We start from the raw sequence: 11,787 nt of genomic DNA, 5'->3' as shown, positions 1-11,787 counted from the left end.
CTGATCTATTGCGGTATGATGCAAATTCCTTGACTACTAAGACTTCATAAAGCTAGAGCTTCTCAACTGTCTTGCCTCCTCATTGGATCCCAGGTATATCTTCACACGCTACCCATTTACCTTGAATTTGTGCCCATCCTATGCTTCAATCTTGATTGTACCATATTGAAACACTTGAGATATAGTGAAAGAGAATGAAAGGTACAAACCATTTGAACTTCAACTTACTTGGAAATAATCTCAGTCTGGAGTTGAACAATAACATTAAGTCACTAGGGAAGAACTCTCACTTCTCTATATGCTGATCATGATATAGCTTCATTCACTCTATGTATAGAGTTTCTCTCTCATATGCTCTTAGATAGAACTCATCCATCTCATTTATCTGCTCTAGACTCATATTTGCAGTTCGCGTCAACTCAAATTTAGCTTCTTTAGTGCCCACAACGCCGTGTGCTCTAGTTCTAATGGCAAATGACATGCCTTTCCAAACACTTACTGATATGGTGACATACCAATGAGTGTTTTAAAAGCTGTCTGATATGCCAATAGTGCATCATCAAGCTTCCTTGACCAGTCAGTTCTATTTGCATTCACAAACTTAGCTAATATCTCTTTTATTTCCCTGTTGAACACTTCAAATTTCCCACTTGACTAAGGATGATATGGAGTAGCTACCTTGTGTTGCTTTACACTGTCTTTGGCCAATAGTGTCCGAAAGATCTTTTTATAAAAATTGGACCCCCCCATCACTGTTGATTTCTCTCAGAGTGCCAAACCTAGAAAAGATGTTCTTTTTCAGAAAACCAGCTACACTCTTACTCTCATTGTCTGCTAAGGACACAACTTCCACCCACTTGGATATATAGTCAACTATAACTAGGATATACTTCATACCATATAAGCTCATGAATGGTCCCATAAAATCAACACCCCATAGATCAAAAAGTTCAACCTACAAGATTGGAGTCATAGGCAATTCTTGGCACCTTTATGTAGCACCTTGCCTCTGGAATTTGTCACAACTCTTCGCCAGATCATCATATACATCTTTGTAGATGGTGGGCTAATAATATCCAGATTGAAGCACCTTATGAGCTATTTGGTCTCCACTATGATGTCCACCCACTAGAGAAAAGTGACACACCTCAAGAATACTCAACATCTCAGCTTTCGACATACACGACCTGATCAGATTATCAGCACACATTCTAAAAAAATAAGGCTCATCCCAGAAGTACCTTCTCATATCATATAAAAACTTCTTCCTCTACTGGAATATTAGGTCTTTGGGTATTATATCACTAACCAAATAATTGGTAAAGTTAGCATACTAAGGAATAAGATAAAGATAACAGCTAATACCAACTCATCTGGGAATGAATCATCAATCTCAAGCTCATCCCCATTTTTTTTCCAGCTTCTAACCTAAATAAATGGTCTGCTACCTGATTTTCACAACTTTTTCTATCATTGACTTCAACATCAAATTCATGTAGCAAGAGAACCCATCTTATCAACCTTGGATTTGCGTCTTTCATTGTCATTAAGTATCTCTGAGTATCATGATCAGTGTGCACTATCACTTTTGTACATAGAACGTACGCTCTAAATTTCTCAAATGCATGAACAACTGCTAGCAACTTCTGCTCAGTGACAGTGTAGTTATTCTGGGCAACATTGGGTGACCTGCTTGCATACTAGATATGGTGAAAGATCTATTCATTCTTTTTCCCTGGCACAACCCTTAAAGCAACACAACTCGCATCATATATAATCTCAAATGGTGAAGACTAGTCAAGAGCAACAATCATCAGCACTAAAATTAGTTTTGCATTCAAGAACTCAAACTCCTTCATACATGCCTCATTAAAATAGAATTTCACCTCTTTCTCCAACAATTTACACAATGGATGTAAAATTTTAGAAAAGTCCTTGTTGAATCGCCTGTAGAACCCGGCATCTCCTAAGAAACTGTTGGTACCCTCCATAGAGATAGGAGGGGGGTAGCTTCTTAATAACCTCTATATTTTATTTATCCACCTCCAAGACATTTTTAGAAATTTTATGGCCTAGCAGAATACCTTCTTTGACCATGAAGTGGCACTTTTCCTAGTTAAGAACCAGGTTGGCCTTTTCAAATCTTTGCACTGCTCTTCTAATATTAAACAAACAATTATCGAAAGTAGTACCTACCACAAAAAATTCATTCATGAATACCTCTAGCATATCTTCCACTATAACTGAGAATATTGACATCATATAACTCTAAACTATGGCGGGTGCATTACATAGTCCAAAAGGCATGCACTTGAATGCAAATTTGCCATATGGATATGTAAATATGGTTTTATCTTGATCCTACGATGCTATAGAGCTCTGATAGTACCCATTTAGGAAGGAATACCAACCTCTACCTATAAGCCTGTCTATCATCTGGTCCATGAAATGTATTTGAAAATTGTCTTTCAAGGTCCATTTGTTGAGTTTCCTATAGTCCAAGCAGACTCGTCATCCTATGGTCGATCGAAGTGGAACTAGTTCATTCTTTTCATATACAAAAACCATCATACCACCCTTCTTGGGGACACACTACATAGGACTAACCCAATCACTATCTGAAATCGGGTACACCACATATGTATCAAGCCATATTATACTCACCTTCTTCGCCACCTCTTGCATAGGCGAGCTTAATATCTACTGGCGCTCAATGCTAGAAATGTAATCCTCCTCTAACTGGATTTTATAAGTGCAAATGTCAGTTGGTATGCCAATGATGTCAACAATGGTCCAACCAATTACTTTCTTCTACCTCTTTAAGACTTCAACAAATGCCCTAACCAGCTCCTTATTTAAATGTGCAGCAATAATAACTGGCAAAGAGTTAATTTCACACAAGAACACATACCTCAGATAACATGGCAGTTCTTTCCATTCAAGTATATTCAGCTACTTAATAGATGTTTGGCAGGAGGAGTTGTCTATTCTTCTAATCAAGATCTAGCTTTTTAGGAGCATAAGGATGTGATCCCATGCCCTGCAAAGCATTTATAGTCTCATCAAACTCCTCTAATCCATCATCCTCAAAGTTTATGATCACAACAGCTAAAGTCTCGATAGTGAACCTTTCCTCAATGGATACCTCAATAACTGCCTCCTCAGCAACATTGATCACAAATATCACGGTCATGTCTCTAGGCTGCTTCATGGCTTTGCACACATTGAATTTTACTTCCTCATTATTAAGCCTAAAGGTAATTTTGCTACTTTTCATATCTACCAAATCTCTGCCCATGACCAAAAATGGTCTTTCTAATATTATGGAAACTTCAAAGTCCACCTCGCAGTCCAGGATGACAAAATCAGTAGGTAATATGAACATGTCAACTCTCACCAACACATCACATAGAATCTCTATGGGCTTCTTCATTGATTTATCAACCATCAAAACCCTATTGTATTCTGTTTGAGGGCTTCTAAGCCTAACTATTTGTAGAGCATAAGTGGCATGAGATTAATAGTAGCTCTCAAATCACACAAAGCCCTTGCAAAATTGAATACACTAATAGTGCATGGAATAGTGAATGCTCATGTATCCTCCTTCTTTTCAACTAATTAACCTTATAACAATAGAACTAAAATGGTGTAGATTATCTGTAGGCTTGAAAGTGATTGTTCTCTTCTTAGTAACCAAGTCTTTCATGAACTTTGTATAACCCAATATTTTATCCCACACTTCTACTAATGGAATGTTCACAGATAGCTCTTTCAGCATGGTGATGAATTTCAAGAATTTCCCATCCTCGGTCTTCTTCTTTCATCTATGTGGGAATGGGGGAGGCGGTTTGGAATTTATGGTAACGGTTGTGCTACCTCTTCCTCCACTAGCTGTTTACCTGTTGACTTCTCTGTTATCTTTGGCTCTACCACTATCTCCTCAACCTTATCATCATCATCAACCATAACTGCATCATGTGTACCACTCATTGCCTGCTCATTGATATCGGATCCAACATCCTTATCCTTCTCAATACCTGCAGGTGATTGTCCCTGAATCATCATACCACTTCTGGTCATTATTGCCATACATTGCCTGTCTTGTTTTGGGTTTTGTATAGTATTACTAAGAAGTGTGCCATTCTTTCTTTGATTTAGTGTTGCTGATAACTTTCCCATCTGGTGCTCTAAATATTTGATAGCAGTAGAGTATGAATCTACTAGCTGAACCATGTTGGACATATCTCCCTGTAAGTATTTGACACCTACATCCATTGACTCTACCTTTTGCAAAACCTTAGCTAGCATGTCTTCCATTTTTGAGTTTTGAGAACTAGTTGAAACTCGATCTCTATTCCCAAGAGAAACATACATACCGCTTCAATTGTTCTTGAAGTTATCCTTTGCTTTGTCAGTTCTCTTAATCACGGTTACCATCTCGATCATAATATCCATCCTTTTAAATGTTCCAACCTTGATTTTAAGAATTGTAATTCCGAACCCCCCCTTCCCCATGATGTAAGACCTCAAAAGTTGGAAAACAAGGAACAAAAGATGAAATTTTAGAAAAATACATCTTTTTGGCACCAGGTGATGACCATGAAGGCCATTATGGGCCATATTGAGCACCATGGTTTGTGATGTGATACTGTGGTCAGGATTCTAAAACTTAGTCCTATAGGAAAGGGACTATAACAAGGGACTACAGTCCTTGGTGAGAACCACAATTTGTGGATCCCTCTGTGGTGACCCTTCCATAAAATGCTTAGAAATTATTTTCCAAGGCAGGGACCATGCCTGACCACCAGGGGTCATATATACTTTCACAGACCGTGGTGGGATCTGTGATGGTCACCCTGAACACCTTCCTATCATGATCCTCATCATGACCTTTACCACGGGCTATTGTGGCCTTCATGGACCATCATGCTCTCCGTGAATGAGGTCCTAAAGATTTTTGCTTTCCTCAAAGTCCAAGGTATTCATCACGATAACCACTACGGATTGTGGTGAGTTACATGAACCATGGTGGGTCCTCCTTTAACCCTAGTTTCTATTTTTTAAGTGAGGTTATTTTAGTCTTTTCCCTATACCTCATTAGTGAATGTGGATGGTTTTAGGGACTAAGTTCCTACCTATTAACTACCCTACAGTATTCTAGACCTCTCATTCTCTCCATAATCCCCAAATCACAAAACCTTCTCTCCCAAGTTGTATCTCTAAAGTCTTCTTCTTCCTCAATCATTTCAAGGTGATTTCTTCAAGATCAAGCCTCTATTATTTTTAGTTACGAACTCATCAAGGTCAAGGTATGTGGGACTTCATCCATGGTCACTTTCACCCATGGAATCCTAAAGATCTCTTTTCAATTCTCTTATGATTTCTTCAAGTAAAAGCCCTAATTTCTTTGGGTCTTATTAATTATGATATACTTCAATGCTATTAGCCTAATTATGCATAATTCACATCATATTATATGATTTCAAGTAAAATTTCAATGACTCATGATATATACTAGTTTTAAGTATGATTTTGAGATATGATCATGATTTTCAAGTTATATTATATGAAAACTTTATACTATGAATTAAAGATGCTTTATGTAAAGAACTTTATGAATGATGATTCTATGATGTTTCAAGCAAAGTTAAAGATATGGCAAGTTAAGTCTCTAAAGATATTTATGATCAAAGATATGTAATGATGAAAGGAATACACCTATATTGCATGAGTTATATGATAGAGGAGCTAATCCTATGATTTTACTATGATGATGCTAAATGAGTTATTATTATGATATTTTATAAAAATGGATTGATATTAGTTATTATCTTTCCCTATGATGTTTATAATCATATTTTATGAGTTCCATTGGGATATTGACTAAGCACCAGGAGGTCTTTTAGGTGGGATTCGGTCCGGTAATGAAGTAGGTTACCCAAGGGAGTGATAGTAGCAACCTTTAGTCCCAAACTATGTTGCCCGTGTAGGTTTATATATGCCAATAAGGCGAAGCTAGTGGATCCACATAGCCTAGTTAAAGAGTTACTTATGGAGTATGCCCTAGCAAGGTTTCCTCCTTTGTCTCAATGCAGGAGTTATCAGATTCCATGTATTATCTCTCATGATCTTATATGTCGGTTAAAGGTCCTATCCCACACAGTTTCAGTTGAGTATGAGTTCTTATGATGATTATGAGATTTTTTTGATGCATTGACCAATGAGGTAAATGTCTTAATGTTTTCATTACTTTATACATGTTTTGATGATATTGGTCTTGTTTCCATGATTCATATTTAATATGTCCTATGTTATTGCGCATGCATATTCCATATACTTTGTGTATTCCATATACTAACACAAACGTTTTTCCTACATTGCTTCATAAAGTAGTGTCAGGCGATCACATTCATTCTTCTTCCACTCGTGGCTAGAGTTAGCACTTTCATACTGTTGGTGAGTCCTCATATTCCAAGATGAGACATTTTATTTCTTATGAGTTTATGACTTCTTTATCTTCTATATGGGTGAGCTGGTAGCTTGTCTTATGCCCCCATCGAGTTATTAGAGGCATGTTAGATAGTGAGAGTCTATGTTATCTCTTATTACATAATTTTAAGACTTATGTTATATTTGAGATTTTTGCTTCCGTTTGTTGATTTATCTTTATTTCTTAATTTCCTTATGTATGCTCATTAATGTTATGCTAAGAGGCTTGGTTGGATTCCTTCAGGATTCTAATTTTTGTGTTACGACTAGGCCCTAGGTCAGGTCATGACACCTAGTTATTAAGATATTTTACTTCCTCCTCAAAATCTATCTCTGGCTCGTCATACTTGTTTGTACCCCCAACTGCATTTACCTTCTCAGCACTTCTGGATAGTAAGTTCTTAGTCAGGAAATCCATCAGGGTTTTAATGTGAGTCATATCTTGATCATGTTTCTTTTTTCTCCTTCTCTGCTCAACTGACATCTCGAATATATAACTCGGGCCTCCTACCTCAAAACCGCTTATGTGCCAAGCCCTTCTAGTGTTTGAAATCTAATCCAAGAGTGTTGAAGCTTCTATAAAGGTTTTGGACATGAATGACCCAACACAAGCTTGACCAACTATTGGCTTAGTAATGAAGTTGCATGATCTGTAGAATAGCTCCATCAAATGCTTATCTGTGAGATTATGATTTTGGCATTATTTCATCTTCCAACAAAATCTCAGCCATGAGTCATGTAAAGCTCCATGGGGGAGCTGCATGTGTGCATTGATCTCATCCTTGATCTACAACTTCCTTGAAGGTGGGAAGAATCACTCCAGAAATGCTTTCTTTAATTCTCTCGAGTTGGTGATTGAGTCATGCGGGAGCTTATTTACCCACTTGATTTCCTCTCTAGACAGAGATAATGGAAATAGTAGTAAGCAAATCATTGTTTGGCTAACCCCAGGGATATTTCAAGTTTTGCATGTAGCAATGAAGTTCATTATATTTTGATGTACCTCATCTCTAGCCACTCCTTTAAACAGTCATTTCAAATTCAAGAGTTGAAACATGGTGCTAGTTATGGTGAACTTTGCGCCTGGTGGTAGTGGAGGAAGAACTATCGCCCTAGTTGCTCTAACTCCATCCATATCTCGATCATTATTCACCAGAGAAAAATCAATGGATATTTCTTATGCTCTACCTCTTTTCACTGGTGGAGGATGTTGAGGTGCATCTTCTTCCTCATTCCCTAGATTATCGTTATTACCATGATTTCCTCTAGCTTGAAACTCCGCAAGCTCTCTCAAACTTTGCACTTCGCGCAGAAATCTAGTAGTAGTATTGTTTTTGGAATTATTTCAATTGAATTTAGTGATTCACCTACTTTAATCATTACTGAAGTAATTTCTTTTTTTTTCTTGTGAATTTATTTTTCTAATAGACTTCTATAGCTCAGGATTGTAAGGGAGCAGTGGTTCACCCATACTTTGGTATTGGGAATGCATAAACATGTACCATGTATGAAGAAAAACAAGAAAAAAATAAAATTAGGAAACAAGACTACAAACCAAAATAAATACTAATAGAATATTTCAAAGTCTATTCCTCAACAATGACGCCAAAATATAATACTTTCACACTTACACCTATATTAAGAAGTATAAAGAGGTCGCTTTCAAATATAAAACCCAACTAGGTTAGGGTCGAACCTAGAGGGAATGCGAAGAAAATAAGTCTACTAGCACTTAAACTCAGTTGTATTCAATATTTCCAAATAGTAAAAATACATAAAGTAAATGGGGGTTTTGTTGTTTTCATAAGTCAATGATTGTAGTAATTAAATGAAACAAACTTAAGGCTGTAAACAATATGAGAAGGTCACTAGGACTGTGTTCCCCATGACATGTAACTCAGTAGTTGTAAGGTGTTAGTGATATCGTATCAATGCGTCACATGAAAAATCTAGCAAGTTATGTACATATAAACATCTTCCGGTCATATTAAATGTATTTCACTTCTCATCTCCCGGTCTTAGAGTGTATTACCAACTAACCCTTGCTTCTGATCTCAAAATACTATCCCATCCCAGACTCAAGTTCTCAACAAAGGTTTTGGACCTCGATTCTTTATTGTAGTTTTTTTTCCTAATCACTACCCCTCCTCAAGCAAGTAATGAATACAGGCAATTTTTAATGTGTGCACTTGTTGAAAGTAAAATTCCATTAAGAAAACTATAATGCAATGCTAAAAATTGAACGACAATCACTTGTATGTTTGCCTACTTCATTATTTTTTCATGGTTCCCATAACCCTAGTTATAGGGTTTATCTACTCATGTTTGCAAGGAATGAATCAAGAATCAATATAGAATTCATAAGACAATACTTATGTTTATGCAAAAGTAAACCTTGAATCACAAGAACGAAGAATGAACAAAATATTAGATTGCACGTTTAAATTATGAAAAGTAGTCGAAGTTATGTTCTCACAATGTTCACAATACTCAAAAATCATTAAAAACATATAACCCCCAAAATAAAATGAGTTTTGAGTATTTATAGAATTACAAAACCCAATCCTAAACCAATTAGGAAAACTTAAATCGGCAGAATTCATGCCAAGGCGTCATGGTCTGTATTCACTTTCACGCCTCGTAGTCATGCTCCGTGATTTTTGACTTATCTCCACAACTGTGTGGGCCTCTGATCCTTCACGGGAAATCATCACATCTTGTGGTCCTCACCACGCCCTGTAATGGTGTCCGTGGTACTTTCGTTGGGAAATTTCAACTCTCTTCAATATATCCTTCATGAGCTTTGGTGGACTCCATGGCCGTTGAAGGGTCTCGTGGAGTTGCACTTAGCAAAAAATCTTACTCACCTTTAAGCTTCACATGTCAGCACGATGCTAGCCACCAAGGATAGTATAAGGCACCACAGACCATGGTGGAATTCATAGTCCTCTCCTGCAGTATTTTTCAGCAAAAACTCCTCGGGAACTCAAAATAATCTCAACACTCATATATGACATAGTTTTCCTGCAAAATGAATAAAAGCATATCATATTGTCATGACCTGACCCAGGACCTAGTCGTAACACAACGATCCAAACCCCTAAGGGTTCCAACCAAGCCTCCTGTTTATATCATAAACATACATAAGGTAAAGTAAAAGTAGAAACATCATAAGAGAGTCTAAACCATGGATAGTAAACTAAAAATGTCATATGACAACATAGACTCGAAATATTTTTCCAACTAGATTCCTCTATTCATGAACATGGGCAGAGGATAAGACACGTCCCTATCTTACCCTCAAAATAAATCATAACAAAAATATTTGGAAATAATAACCAACTCGATAACTAATCCCAAAAAAATGAGGACTCACCACAACTTCGCCAGACAGGAAAGCTTAACCAGCCATGTGGATGGATATGATCCTTAAACTCAACCCCTACATTGTGATACAATGTAGGCAAAAAGTATGCATTAGTACGTTTGAATGTACTAAGTATGGAGGCATGACATGCAACATAAATAATTGAATGCAATGGTCAAGTAAAGTACATGATAAGATAAGGTAAGTAAAACAAGAGAAAATCATATTGACCAAAGCATTTGAAAAGCATAATTTAGATCATGAAATACATAAGAGATCATACTTATGTAGGATAGGAACAATAACCAACAATAAGACCATGCAAGCTATAACATGGAATCCCGTTGTCTCCCCATACAACGAAGGAAAGGGGAATCTATACTTGCATAGGTAGACTCTAACCAGCTAGGGAGTCATAACGAACGTTATATGTGGATCCACTAGCTAGACCAAAAGGGAAATCCTACGGTGGGACATAGTTATGGGACAAGAGACTTTATATAAGGATCGTATATTTCGACCCTCCGCCTCAAGTCCATATTCGGTGCTATGTCAAATCTCACGAAATACATACATAGCATAAAAAATGTAAGAACATATATCATAGTCATGACCATAGGGTTGAAATCATAAAGTAGCTCATTCTCATAACATAAGTGCAATGCGGACATTGTCCTTCCACATTACAAATCATACATCCATAATCATAGTTTATACTTGGAAATTAGGGTAATACATGGATGCATGATCAATTCATTTGAAAATTATGAAATTGACTTGAAAACATGCATAATCATATACTTTCTATCAGCTCATACATAATTCATAAAGATAATATCATTTGGAAGTATAATTGAAAATACCCATAATTCATATCATGAACCCTAAAGATCAATATAGGAAAATTCAAGGAGAAACTCTTCAATTCAATGCAATAACTATCAAGTTATATTAAAATAGACTCATAATCATAAATTGAATCATAATTCATTCAATTGGAATAAAGATCATTAACCTATAAAATCCATACTTGAATTTAATAAAAAACTTGAGGAATTTATTAGGCATCATGGATGAAAGAATCCATGAATCAATACCCACATACCTTGAGTGACAAAACCAAAGAATTTGGGAGAATTTGAGAGTTTTGATGGAGAGCTTGAGTGAATTTCTTGGAATTCTTCAATGGAGCCAGAGCTCTTGTATAGAGAGAAATATTTGAGTTGGTGAATTATAGAAGAATGAATAGGATTAAGGGATTTGGGTTAGAATATAGAGTAGAATTAGGATCTAAAACACTCAGGTTCATTAACTAATAATTAGGGAAATATCTAAAGTGCCCTTACTTAAAAAACTGAATTCGGACGAAAAATATCTCCCAAGTTCGCGATGCGGAGGTGCTCTCGGATAGGCCAATTGCGAATGCGATTTTGGCCAGATTTTGACTTGGTAAAAAATTATACTGAACGGGAACAAGTGGGCGACGCGGAGCTGCCGCGCACCTCACTATTTTGTGCAATTTTTGACAAAATTCATCTTTTGATACACGAGACCTAAAAATCCATTGAGACCATTTTTTCGTAGGTTTTGACCCCCTAATCAATATTCTGGAATTGAATTTGCCAAAAACAATAAGGAAAATACATTACGCGAGTAGCCTATTCCCAAGGCATTCTTAAGGTACTTATGAGCATTTTTAGGAATGTTACAATATCTCCCCCTTGGGAACGTTCTTCCTTAAATGAGATTCAACTAATATATGAAGGACATGGGAAAGAGGACAAGCAACCCAACATGTAAATGAGAACACTTTGAAAATGCATAGAACATGTAAACTTCAAAATTAACATAAAACTTGGCCTTTTTGAAAATAAATTATTTCATGAATCATGCATGGATATGAATGACATATGGAACTGAAACGTAGAATT

This window comes from Solanum dulcamara, chromosome 5 (assembly GCF_947179165.1).
Source record: "Solanum dulcamara chromosome 5, daSolDulc1.2, whole genome shotgun sequence".
Classification (NCBI taxonomy): domain Eukaryota; kingdom Viridiplantae; phylum Streptophyta; class Magnoliopsida; order Solanales; family Solanaceae; genus Solanum; species Solanum dulcamara.
Note: the sequence above shows the minus strand (reverse complement) of the source record.